General features: G+C 41.2%; 1 pseudogene; it reads right to left on the reverse strand.

The window, feature by feature from the left end:
* Positions 1-13,181: 13,181 nt before the first annotated feature.
* Positions 13,182-13,902, reverse strand: LOC147463319 (uncharacterized; annotated as a pseudogene).
* Positions 13,903-14,167: the final 265 nt, after the last annotated feature.

Raw genomic sequence — 14,167 nt, forward strand, 5'->3', positions numbered from 1 at the left:
TTCTCTCTTGCCATTCTTTCCCTGACCTCTCAATCACCAATCTTAGGGAATGTATATAAAAAGCCTTATACTCACAAAAAACAAAAAATAGTAAAGAGCAAGAGCAATTAGCAAACGAGTATGCACAATAAAAGTCAAAACATTGACTCAGACCTCCACATTCACATCCGGTACACTGAAACAGATACCTATGTCATCAAACACCTTTGATCCTCATCACTCGAGTGATGGAGGGTAGGTAGGATTAGTACAATAGGATTGTTTCTGTTTTAGAGTTTAGTGATTAGCAAAATTCTTTTTTTTCAACTTATGTGCCTCCTAGAGGTATTCTTTGTGTTTCCTTGTGTGTACAGAAACGTGTTGCTGCGGTTAGGATTTGGACCTTCATGGAATCTTTCTGTCATTCACTCTTCAAACCAAGCGCGATTATCAACACGAACATGTGTTTTTTGTCCATTAGCATTGTCCCTTATCTTTTTTGCATCTATGTTTGTCTGCTTTAATTGTGATTGGTAGCATAATATTCAACGCATTTGCTTAGTACCAAACATTAAATTCAATGTAATTTTTTGTCATAATCACTTGTCTAGGTTTAAAAAGCAAGCAGTCCGACTAAGCTAGTTTGACCAAGCTAGGCGTTAGAGATCTTCTCTTAATACCATGGGGAATGCCTTCCTAATAATCAATGGCTACTTAGGTTCTTAATCCAATTTAGGCAGCATTGTGTGAAATGTACTAGGGCTTTCTAGTGGGCTTAGTCCCTAATGACCTTTAGCTTAAGTATTATAAAGGGAATTTACTAATGTGATGAGCCTGAGGAGGGTAATAGTGTTATATGAGCCCCCAAAGTCACAAAATTAAAATGCTGAAAATGAACAAACAAAAAAATCAAAGTGCCACAATGTAAAATCTTAAGCTGGAAGAGAAATCTCAACGTGATTTGGTACTCCACTCACATGTATCACCTATGGTACTAGAGCCCTAGAGGTTCCCAGTGTGGACGCTTTTCCTTGAAAAGCAAAAAACCCAAGGCATACAAAATAAGCACACACATCAAAATTAAATCACTGTGAAAAGACTCTGGGGGGTCAAAGAAAAGGAAATAAGTCAGACGATGATTTCATGAGCAATTCCTTTTATCGTAGCTTAACTACAAGGTCTTCTAGGTATAGCCTCTAGTCAGAGCCTCTAGTCAGCCCTCAGACATGAAATACTTGGCTCTCGCGATTAAACAACTTAATTGACCAAAGAAAATTGAGAAGCTTGCCCATGGTATTAATAGTCGATCTTTAGTGCCTTTCAACCGTTAAATTAGCGACCCTAGACTTGTTTAATTTTTTATCTTTGCAACTATTTATGCGTTTGATTATATTGCAATTTAATGTTTATTATTGACAAATGGTTTAAAACTTTGTTACCAATCAAATTGTGTGTTTACAAGTGCATATGCTTTTTCATTGTATATGAGAATGCAATTACTGTGCCAATGTTTTTTGATTTTGTAGTGACTGAAGAAGGCTAAGGACACTCATCTCAAAGGCTCTTCCACCTCAACGAACGAGCTTCAACTCAATAGCTTCCGAGGATGGAATCTACATTAGGAAGGGGGGCATGTTAACCCTCACGCACATTGCTATCACCTACGATAGATGCCGTATTATTTATTTGGTAGAGTCAAGGTACCGGGATTGTCAGTCCAATAAGAAAAGGGTAAGAGTGATCACCGATGAGAGGCGCACTCTAACAGGAACATTCAAGGGTTAGTTGGCTAAGTATGGGCGCCCAAGTGTGAATGGAGTGAGCTCATATAAAAGTCACCTAAACCTAAAAATCATTCATTCTTTCATTTGTGCAATTGAAGAGTACTCTTGCTCCATCTCTATCTTCTTCTTCTTCATCTCCTTGTGTGTGTGTGTATGCATGAGAGAGAGAGAGAGAGAGAGAGAGAGCATTGCGACGATGGCACGGCGACGGTGAAGTTGTTGAGCGCGGCGCAGCGGCGGCTCCTTCTTCGTGGCGAGGAATCCTCCACGAAGGCGAGCGTAGGGCGGTGAGTGACACACCCTTGCTCTCTTGAGCTTACTACATTAGTCTAGTTGTGTGCTTGGAGCCATTTGTGGCTCGCACATAGTGTATCGGCAAGTCCCTTGCATTGACACGGGTGACAGACGCGCACAATGTGTGTTTGTATTGCAAGAGGCTTGGCTATGGCTTCCTCAAGCTTCTCTATAACTTACTCTCTAGTTGAATTCTAAAGATGGGAGAGAGAAGTAAAAAAATGAGAAGACAAGTTCTCTTTTTATGCACATTTTTTATAAGTGCTTTCACTTATCTTTCTTATCTTGATAACTTATTTTTCTTTAATAACTTATCTTACTTATCAAAAACTTTCTCAACAAGTTACTTACTCACCTAATCCTTATCTTCCCTTTTTCTTCTTTATCTTTTCCCTTATCTGATCTTTTCCTTTATGCTAATTTTTCTCAAAATAAAAAGCTAATTAACTATGCAGTGGTTATGTCCATGTTCCCATGGCATAAGCCGGAAGTGTCTCGTGAGTATACTTTGGTGCTTAAATTGAGCACGAATTTTCTCAAACTTTTTTTTCCTTTCTATTATTCTCTTTTGCTTTTTCATCTTTTAAGTCGGTGGCTTAGATGTGTTAGCCTTGCGTAAGGGCTAGGAGAAGGCCCTTACAAACTCCCCAACAAAAAGAAAGAGTTGTCCTCAGCTCAAAACAAGAAAGGTAGATGGTAAATCTTCTGAAAGATTTTGGGTCTCTTTTGAAAATAAAAAAATAGCTTTGAATATCCATTTTGTCAAATTTTAGTTCAAGATGCTTGTTTCACAGTATTGGAAGGTTCTAAAGTAAAAAGCAAGGGCATTTCCATGTTGCAGTAGGTTAGACGGACGTTTGGTTCAATTTTGGAAAAATCCGTTATTTTTAGCTTTTCATGCTTTTTATGCTTTTAAGTGTTTTTTTTACAAAAAGCAGGGCCGGATCCTTAATCTACGTGTTCCAAGAAAGCTATGGTGTAATTTTATAAAAAATTGCTTTTTGAGTGTTTTTCACGCTATTTATAGCTTTTCATGATTTTTAGTGCTTTTTAGTGAAAAGCAAATCCACTTTCTTATTCCAGTGGACAAGGGAAACTAGTGGTTCAATTTTAGAAAATTTTGTTTTTTTTTTCATTTTACTATTTTTAGCTTTTCGTGTATTTCGGCGTTTTTGAAAAACAATGTGCTTTTTTTGATGACATAGACATAAAAATATTAATTTTAGTCTCCGTCAGATTTAAAAATGATCACCTAGAGCAAAAACGAGACCAGACGAGATTTTTACAATAATTATTTTTATAAAACGCGATATCGTGAACACGCCGGGGTAATACGGGAAAGTCATAATTATGTCGGGACATCACAGTGCGGCATAGTCTAGCTAAGGTTCCTTTAGTTGGCCAGATACTGTTCAACTGGCCAATTTTGCAGGATAAATTGAATGGTAAGGGAGAGTTGACCATCAAAGCAAAGGCATGCTTTTAGCAAAGTTGCCAAAAAGCTGGAGCTATTCCTGGCCCAAAAACTAGCACTAGTTTTTGCCTTGGGAGCTACCCCAGCTAGCTGCAAAGCCTATAATTCACCTGCAAGCCTCAGTTTTCAGTGCCATCTGTTTGCGTGAATTACCGCAAGGCTATACGTATCTATTATACGGAGTGGTGTAAGCCCTTCATCACCATCTCCATAAGCTCTTCTCTCTCTTGAGAAGAAGAAGAAGAAGAAGAAGAAGAAGAAGAAAAAGAAGTACATTCTCTCTCTACTTGCTTTCTATTTTCTCTCTCGTTTCACGGTGTACGCGCTCTCCGAAAGCTTTCGTGGTGAATACCTCTACGCAGCTCTCATCACCACTCTCTTTCGGCAAAGCAAGAAGCCTTTCAACAGTCCCTAATCAATTCTAAAGCACGGCGAGAAGCTCTAAAATTCATAGCTATCATCTCTCTCTCTCTCTCTCTCTCTCGATTGTAAGCCCAGTTTGCAGAGAGTAGCTTCCGGTTGCAACCCAAGCCTGAGTGCTCGCAGAGAGTGTTTTCCCACCATTGTAGAGGATTGTGGCGACATTCAGCCACCAGTGCAACCCCGAACAACAATCATGGCTACCCGAGCCTCATCCCGAAGCAAGGCTACCTTTGCAGGGATCGTGGCAATGCCTCCCAAAATGAACAACACCATCCGACTTCAGAATGAAGTCGAAAGACTCCGCAAGGAAAATGACGAGCTGAAACAAAGGCTCGTAACGATCGAGACTCGGCTCATTGCAATGGAGAACTATAAGAAGGAAGAAATGGAACAAATGGAAGCCAAGATTAGCAAAACAAAAGAAGTAGAAACCACCCTCACAAAGTTGAGGATTGCGTGGCATCCACGCTACGTGAACAACAACGACAAGAGAACCTCGCCCTCAATGTTCGCATTGGCGGGCTTCCAAGTGACTGGAAAAGAGAGGGAGACCTCAAGTTCCATGAGTGCTTTACTCATATCCAAGAAACAACCCACATGATAGAGTGGGACCCAGCCACAATCACCTTCCTTACACATGAACAATGCACCAACCATGCGATCTTCACTTTCAAGACCAAGGCGGACCGAATCAAAATCCTTGAGCAATCAAGGCTCCTCAAGGACACTAAAATATGGTTTGCAGAAGACCTCACACCCACCCAAATCAAACAGAAGAAGGTAGAACTACAAAAGGTGCGAGAAGCGCACGTGGCAGGAAAATGGGCAGTTTATCGAGGAGGTAAAGCCATTATCCAGGAGTTTCGAACTCTCAAATTGGCTCCCCCCTCAGCTACCCCCCTTAGGTTTTTTTGATTTTGTTTATCCTATCTTCCCTTTTGTTCACCTCTCGTTGGACCCACAGTCCTTAACTGAGATGTAACGTTTTTAACTGAGATGTAACCCGCAGTCCTTAACTGAGATGTAACGTTTTTGCTTTTCGGTCCCATAGGTCATATTTGACCTACATGGACGATAATTCTATCCCTCTCTCTCTCTCTCTCTCTCTCTCTCTCTCTCTCTCTCTCTCTACGTCATTTTTCTGAGTAGTCACCCTCTCGGTGATTGTTCTTCCATATACGAGTGCATGCATGGATTAACCGAGTACGTACAAAGTTGTCCCATGATTATTTCATCATGTTTAACATGCTGATTTATGCACATAATGCGTTTATGATCACGAGCGTGCATAAAAAGCGCTTTTCGTCACGTTATAGAGGTAGTAGGAACACTGTTTTGGCTATAACTCACAAAGCAATTTGAATTATCCCGAACTCTTTATACCAGAGATAAAACACATCATTTGAAATATTTTCTCTCTTTGGTGTCATGTGAAAATCACGCACGAGCTAAGAGATATGGTCAAAAAACAGCTTGCTGTCCACTATATAGATTGTCATAAAAACTAATACCTAATACTCCCAAATGATTTTCTCATGTTAAACTGATCATTTAATATGGGGAAGTACCAAGGGAGTAAAAGCTAGAATCTTGGTAAGTCTGCCAAATCGGTCTCTCTTAGGATCCAAAGAAGGGAAAATAGGGATCCAAAGGGGGACAGTCTACAAAAGAGCATTGTGCTTCAATGGGGCCTAAAAGACCTAAGGTTCAACCCCATTAAGACTTCCATAGGCTAAAGTTTCTAAATTTTTATTGTATTGTACAAAGGCCAAATAGGGGAAATATTGGAAGGTCATGGGGAAGACTAAAAAGTCTTCCCACATCCCTAGGAAGGACGGGGTGAGCCCTTTTAGTAGGGGATGAGAGAGAAACACACACACACACACACACACACACTCTCCAAGGCTCCCCCTTGACACAAAGGGAATACTGGACACATGTCAGGCTCCTAGGCCAGTTGTCCCCAATCTCCCCTCAAATCCTATTGGATGGCCTTAGAGGTGGACCAATGAGAATTAGCCTACAGTAAAATTAGTTTAATCAATTTAAAAATGCTTATAAAAGAACCAATAGAAATTGAGCTCCCTAGAAGACTATTGGGCAGTCTACCAAGGGATCCAATGACATCCCAATGGCTTGCGTGATTCCTATTGGCCAGAAGATTAAGAGGTCCAATGAGAGTTTAATTGAATTATTTAATTACCTAAAGCTCTCACAAAAGGGAAAAAGGGGACACTTGTCAAAAGGCTATCAACTATGTAACATTTAATGGCCTAAAATCTTATGTGTAGCGGAATTTAGCATGAACATAGTGGGCATTTCATTAGAGTTGATTCCTAATGAGAATTACAAGAGTGCTTGGGTGGAGAGAGCAACAAAAAGCATAACACCTAGTTAGATAGCATCGACAATACTTTCAAAAGAGAGAGCAATTAAGCTATTGACAACAGTTGAGGACCGGATTTGCATGGAGCCGGTCCCCCCTCCAAAAGGCTTTGTATTATGGTTTCTCCCATCAAGAGAGACATTGTACAATACAATTCTTTGTGTTCCTTCCAGACTAGCTAGTGCAATGAAGATGGAAGCTTCATACACCAAGCAAAACACTTAATCAAACACAACTTGAATTATCCCCGTTCTCAGACCCAAGACCTCACACACCTTCGAAGATGGTGAGAGCTAGCAGGGTATGAGAGTAGATTGAGAGGAAAAAGAAGTATCTTACGAGAAAGAAGTACATCTCCTCACATAATCACTCATATTAGCATAGCTTAGCTTAGTAATTAGCTTGGTAGAGAAGATGAGCATGCATTGAAGCTTGGCTCTTGGTTGGATTTGCATCCACATGCCAAGAGAGTGTTGATGTAGGCTTCTATCTCACAAGCTTGGAGTAGGTGATGAGCTCTCCATTAAAGCTTGGGAGGAGATAGAGTATTTTCCCTTCACACATGGTCAAGTGTGAGAGTGTGTGTGTTAATGCCAAGCAAAAATCAGCCCCCCCCCTCTCTTGGGCGAGCCCTAGCTGCTAAATAAGTATGGCTTTTGCCTCATTGGACCTCCCCAGGTCAAGCCAATAGGGATTAAGCAGCATAAGTGATAGCCTTCTGACATGTGTCCCCCTTTCCCCTTTTGTGAGAGCTTTAGGTAATTAAATAATTAAACTAAACTCTCATTGGACCCCTTTGCCTCCTGGCCAATAGGAATCAGGCAAGCCATGGGGCTCCTGAATGCTCATTGGACCCCTTGGGAGACTGCCCAATAGTCTTCTAGGACACTTAATTCTTATTGGTTTCTTTTATTAAATGTTTTTAAATTAATTAAACTAGATTTACTCTAGCTTAATTCTCATTGGTCCACTTCAAGGGTCTTCCAATAGGAATTGGGCACACCTTGTGGGCATCTGGCCTAGGGAGCTGACATGTGTCCCTCATTCCCTTTGTGTAAAGGGAGCCTGTGTGTGTGTGTGTGGCTTTCTCTCTCATCCCCTAGCTTTGGGGCTCGCCCCCTCCCATGTAGGGATGTAGAAAGACTTTTAGGGCACACACTAAGCATCCAATTTTCCCTAGGGTTGACCTTTGGACACAACCTTTGAATTTTGGAAGTCTTAATGGGCTGAACCTTAGGGTCTTTTTGGCCCATTGTTTCACATGGCTCTTTTGCAGATGGCCCCCCCTTTGGATCCCTATTTTCCCTCCTTTGGATCCCTACTGTGGCCGGTCTGCTAACTTAACCAATATTCTAGCTTTTTCTCCCTTGGCACTTCCCCACATTAAATGATCAGTTTAATATGAGAAAATCATTTAGGAGAATTAGATATTGATTATTATGACAAACTATGCTGCTAATTTGTGGTTGGCTAAGCTTTACAAGAGCCAATGGGATGCCAGCATGAGCAAATAGCAAGAGGGGTCGACCAAGATGAGAGAGAAGGCTACATTTTACTCTTACACATTGCTACACACACACAACTCATGTGTGCAAGAAGAACTCCATCTTCTTCTCCAAGCATTGAGAAGTAGAGGCCTACACCAACAACTCTTGGCTATGGAATGCAAATCCAACCAAGAGCCAAGCTTCAATGGCATGCTCATCTCCTCTACCATGCTAATAACTAAGCTAAGATATGCTATTAGAGTGATTATGTGAGGAGAATACTTCTTTCTCGTAAGATACATCTTCTTCCTCTCAATCTATCCTCATTCCTTGCTAGCTCTCAACATTTTTGAAGGCGTGTGAGGTCTTGGGACTGAGGCTAGGGACACTAGGTGTATTTTTCAAGCATCAATTGGTGCATGAAGCTTCCATCTTCATTGCACCATCAAGTTTTATCAAGGAACACAAGAATTGTATTGTACAAAAGTCTCCTTTGATGGGAGAAGCTATAATACAAAGCCTTTATGGAGGGGGGACCGGCTCCATGTAAATCTGGTCCTCAACTATTGTCAATTGTTCTATTTCTCTCTCTTTTCAAGTATTGTCAATGCCAAATTAGCTAGGTGTAAATGGTTATGTTGCTTTCTCAAATTAAGTACTCTCTCTATGCTCATTAGGAACTTGTTCTTATTGAAATGCTCACTATGTTATCAATTTCCGTTAGACACAAGTTTTTAGTGCATTAAATGTTACATTGGTATCAGAGCTATTGGTTTCTCTTTTCTTGCTCAAGAAGAGAGGTCCTCAAGCTTGCTTCAAATGGTTGGGGTTATCAATTGCAAAAGAGTAAGTAGAATAGGGATTTTTCATCCTTGAAGCACGCCTCCTTTATGTAGTTAACGGGGATACTGTCAAGAGCTATGGTCTTAATAATGAAGTCCTACGGAGCTTGCCTATGGCGTAACTATTGCTTGACAGAAATCGGTGCTGTCTTGGTTTTGTTGAACCCTCTCTTCTATTCCTTGCAATTAAGAACATTCGAGCCATGGGTATAGATGCTTGAGTGCTTATCTTTAAGGTAAAGAGGAGTAGCAACTAGGTCTTGAAGTGCCAAAGTACAAGTAAAATTTACACTTAAAATTTACTAGTATGGCTGACAAGGCAAAAGAGATTGAAATGAATGTTGATAGCTTTGATGTTGCTAATGAAAGAGAAACTATGATGCCCCTATGCTTGTAAATTATCTTGTTTCTAGGCTTCAACAAGCCCTGGGCAATCCATCCCTCCAAGGTGAAGCGCTACAACAATTGCACACCCATGGTATTCTCCAAACTCCCCACCAAGAAAAGAAGAGTACCTAGGAGGCCTCCTAGTGAGACTTTCAAAAGAGGACTCTCTCCGATAAGGGAAGAAGAGGAGGATCCGTACGAAGGGCTTTAAAAGTTACAACTTGATGACACATCCACCTGTCAAAAGAGAACCCAAGTTTCAATGGTAGAGACCCCATCGAAAGAACGAGAAAGAAGTGAGTCTCTTGCCACCTCGGCGGAGATGGCTCCACGAAGACGGTGGGCTAAATTCTCTCCAACACCCCCTAAACAGAGAAGACAATCACATACTTCTCTACACCATTAATTCAAGGAGAGAAGAGAGAAAACAAGAGAAGAAAAAGGCGAGAAAGAGGTCACCCTATTCTCCATCTTCTTCATCCTCTTCCTCTTCTGAAGAAAGTGATGGTGTAGACAAGGAGGAACAAGGGAAGAAAAAGGTGAGAAAGAGGTCACCCTCTTCTCCATCCTCCTCATACTGTTTCTCTTTTAAAGAAAGTGATGGTGCAGCTCTTGAACCACCTAAAAGAAGAGGCCATAGGAAATCCTATGCCACCTGGAAGAGGTCGTCCAAGCTCAAAAAATTCAAAGAGGGAGGAAAAAACATCTCTTTCCTTACCTATGATGGCACTTTTGGTGCTACAGACAAAGTCTTGGCCTTTATCCAACAATTCGATGCGGCGTTTGGAGATGAGGGCTTCATGGAATCCTCTAAGCTACGTCATGTAGCTATGCATTTTCAAAAGTCTGCCAAGCAATGGTGGTCTAGCCTACGAGCAAATGGTGAAGCTCCACGGATATGGAAGGCTTTAAGAGCTTCCATCATGAAGCAATTTTTGGCTACCGATGCCAAAGACAAAATACTCAGCGAATGGTGAAGCTTGAAGCTCTCTCCATATGAATCTATCCACAACTATGTAGACAAGTTTTGGGGTTTACATCTCAAAGCCACTGTCTTCAAAAAGATGGATTTTGGAGAGCAAAAACAATAATTTTGTGCGGGTTTAACTAAGGATATGGCGTTTTGCGGTCATACACCATCCATGGTGGCTTCAAGAATCAACTTCCAACAAGGGGCTAAGAGAAATCTTAAGCCCACGGAAAACAAGGATTGTAACGAGCCTAAAGGGAAGGACAACGTTCAAAAGTCTCCCAAAGGCAACGCCACCAATAACAAAGCTAAGGAGAAGGGAGTTTTTAAAGGCAAAAATAAACTCTCTCTTGAAGAGCTAGAGTGTTATCGTAAAGATAACCATTGTTTCAAGTGCGGGGAGCAAGGGCATGCCTATCGTGCTTGCCCCCACAAGAATACACGACATGAGTCTCCTAGCGCTACCTTGGTCGAAATCCAAGAAGAGGATATTCATCACAAAGGATCTCCTCTATGCCATGCTTGGGGAAAGGTAAGAGAACATGATGCTTTCATTCTCTTTGACCCTGGTTCTACTCACAATTTTATATCCACAGAGTTGGCCACCAAGCTAGGCATCCAAGCCTATGAGATGGGAGATGTCCTACTTGCTGATGGTGCTTTCAAGGGGCAAGAAGCTTCAGTCACTCCCTTGATTGGGAAATTGAGGCTCCATGTCCAAATCTATGTGGACAAGGATGATTTCTTCATCTCTCCTCTCAAGCATGAGGATGTAATTACCATGGTTTGATCGCATGGTTGCCAATGTTAAATTCCCTGAAAGGCAAATCTACTTTAGGTTTAAAGAAAAAGATATGTACATAGATGCTAAAGAGTCGGGTAACACCATACCCATTGTACATAAGCAAGCTTTCAATAAGTCAATAAAGAGCTCTATTTCCGTGTACATGAATTTTGTTAAATATTCTCAAAATGAACCTAATGTTTTAGTAAAAGAATATATAAACAATCACAAGGAATTAGAATTATCCAATTTTCTCAAGGGATTTCAAGATGTTTTTATTGACAATATCCCTTGTGAACTACCTCCTAAAAAAGGGGATGACGACCATGCAATTGAACTTCTTCTAGGAAGCTCACCTCCTAATAAACCTCTTTACCGAGTTTCTCAAGCTCAACAAGAGGAGATTATGTGGCAAGTGCATGAGTTGTTTGAGAAAGGCATGGTTAGGCCTAGCTCGTCTCCATTTTGTTCACCAGTGTTATTGTGCGAACGAACGATGGCACTTATCGTATGTGTGTCGACTATAGAGCACTATCAAGAATAGGTTTTCCATTCCACGGGTAGAAGACCTATTTGATAAGCTACAGGGGTCGACCTACTTCAGTAGAATTGACCTAAAAAGTGGCTACCATCAAATAAGGATAGTTGATCAAGACATTGTAAAGACCGCATTTCGCACTATGTTTGGTCTTTATGAGTACATTGTCATGCCTTTTGGCTTGACCAATACGCCAGCCACATTTAATCGTTTGATGCAGAAAGCTATTCAGACCTCACCGAACCTTTGCAAGAGTGTTCTTTGATGATATAATCATCTACTCTAATTCATTAGACGAACACAAGCAACACCTCCATGTAATATTTCAAGTTTTACGAGAGAATAAACTTTATATTAATCGAAAGAAAAGTGAATTGTTCTTACAAGAGGTTCAATATTTAGGTCACATTATCTCTCAAGATGGCATCCAAATGGATCCATCAAAGCTAGAGGTAATAAAAGAATGGCCTAATCCAAGGAATCTACATCAAGTAAGAAGCTTTATAGGTATGTGTGCATACTATAGACGCTTCATAGAAAGTTCTCAAAAATCACATGAACATTACATGACCTAACCAATAAAAACATAAGGTATACATGGTATGCCAAGGAGAACAATGCTTTCAAAAAGCTTAAAGAGAACCTTATCTCTCAACTTGTGCTTATACTGTCGGATCCCTCAAAGACATTTGAAGTCCAATGCTACGCCTGTGGTGATTGCCTTGGAGCTATTTTGCTCCAAGAAGGGCACGCCATAGCCTATGAAAGTCGAAGGCTTGACCCTGTTGAGCAAGCTCTAGGCATATATGAGAAGAAACTCTTAGCAGTTCTACATGCTCTAGACTCATGGAAGCACTATTTATTGGGGACTCCTTTCATTCCGCGAACGGATCACCAAAGCTTAAGTACTTCATGACGCAGACCAAGCTTTCCGACAACCAAATGAGGTGGGCAAATTTCCTTTCGCAATTTCATTTTCATATTGCTCACATTGTTAGCAAGAATTATCAAGTAGCCGATGCACTCTCAAGCCGACCAAGAGTGAATGTGGTATCCATAGCAATTCACAATGATCTATCTTCTAGGATAGATGAGTATGCGATCGATCCCGATTTTAGAGATGTAATTTCAGCCCTTGCACTAGGGAAGAAGGAAGATCCATTCACTCTACAAGATGGTTATCTTCTCTATGGCAATAGACTATGCGTTACTAAATCACTATGAGAGAGAGTTGGAGGGAAAAAGCTATGGAGGATGCAGCCCTTGGGGAGCCATGGCGTGCCGGTGCAACAGGACGAGAAAAAAGAGAGAGAGAGATTCGATACACAGAGAAGCAAAAAAAGAACACGCTATACTTTATTGATGATTGATTCTAAAACCTTACCATGTATATAAAGCCAAAAAGGCTATGCAAACTGACTCTTACACCTGCATGCTATAAGGGAGTTTCCCACAGCAGGCTAGACACCATTACCGGGCTTGCATACCCAACAACCCCCCCTCAAGCCCAAACCACTGACAATGGACTCGAGACAGACCATGGCAGAGTCTAATCACCTGAAACCATGAGTAGAAGCCACCTCCCTTGACTATAGCATAGGCGTGTGTGTGTGTGTGTGTACTTCCCTCAAACAACCATCAGTGTGAGACATACCAAAACTTGACCAAACGACAAAGGGTAGTCTTACCACTTTTTATGTGGCAGTGACTATAACCCATACAAAGTTTTTAGCATGACAGTAACCGACAACTGAGAGGCTAAAACAAGGCTTTGACAAGAAGTATAGGATTGTGTTTGACAATAGACAAAACCAACATACTTATGACTCTAAATTAGTAAAAAACAACTGTTAACCTAGTCTTCAAAGAGTTTCCATATTCATACGTCCTGGCATTGATGCTATCTTGCACGCACTGATCAAGTAGGTAGCCAAAAATCTTGGTTGCATCGAGCTTGTTGATTCCAAACCTGCCGCACCTAATGTCGGCATCATCAAGAGTACCAATTACCCGATCCCGCAATGTGAGTTGAGAGATCATTCCAATCTCATTCCAAAGTCCATTTGGAGCAACCGCTAGTAGACAAATGCACTTCAAACATTGACCCTGTTTTCCCAAACATCTCCTTTTTAAAGTAGTAAACTCCTTCTCTGCAAACCTCTTTTGATAGCTCTTGATATACCGAAAATAAGGTTGTCCTTCAGTGTATATTTCTGCACGCAACCATGCTACAGCCCAGTATTCTTCATCTAAAAAGCCTCTCGCATCATGTAGTTTCCACATAAAATCATGTATGGCCTCTCGAATTCAAGACCTAATACTCCCACATTTTTTAGCTCAGCCTTTTGAAGTTTCAATGAGCTTTCTTGTGGAAGAGGAGAGAGAGTGCAGCAGCTTTGCAAGACAGTGCTATATGTTGCTTTTGTCTTCCAATGACATGGTTCACCAAATCCCTGATATATGCGTTAGAAATAGAGGCTGACCGAAGGGCGACAAATTCCTGAGGCTCCAGATGAGTGGGGAAGAGAAGTGAACACAACCCAAACGCAGACATATCATCCAAGAATTGAGGGAGAGAGCGAAGCCTATCAGGTAAACAAGGGTGTCAGTAGCGTGCCCATCTGGTTGATGCAGAAATAGTGAATGCCGGCTTCTGCTTGCTTTGGCGGCCCACCTGGGCTCTGATACCATGTGTAGGGAAAAATCTATGGAGGATGCAGCCTTTGGGGAGCCATGGCGTGCCGTGTAGCAGGATGAGAAAAAAGAGAGAGAGAGAGATTCAATACACAGAGAAGCAACAAAAGAACACGCTTACTTTA

This window comes from Adiantum capillus-veneris, chromosome 2 (genome assembly GCF_014529385.1).
Source record: "Adiantum capillus-veneris isolate H3 chromosome 2, ASM1452938v2, whole genome shotgun sequence".
Classification (NCBI taxonomy): domain Eukaryota; kingdom Viridiplantae; phylum Streptophyta; class Polypodiopsida; order Polypodiales; family Pteridaceae; genus Adiantum; species Adiantum capillus-veneris.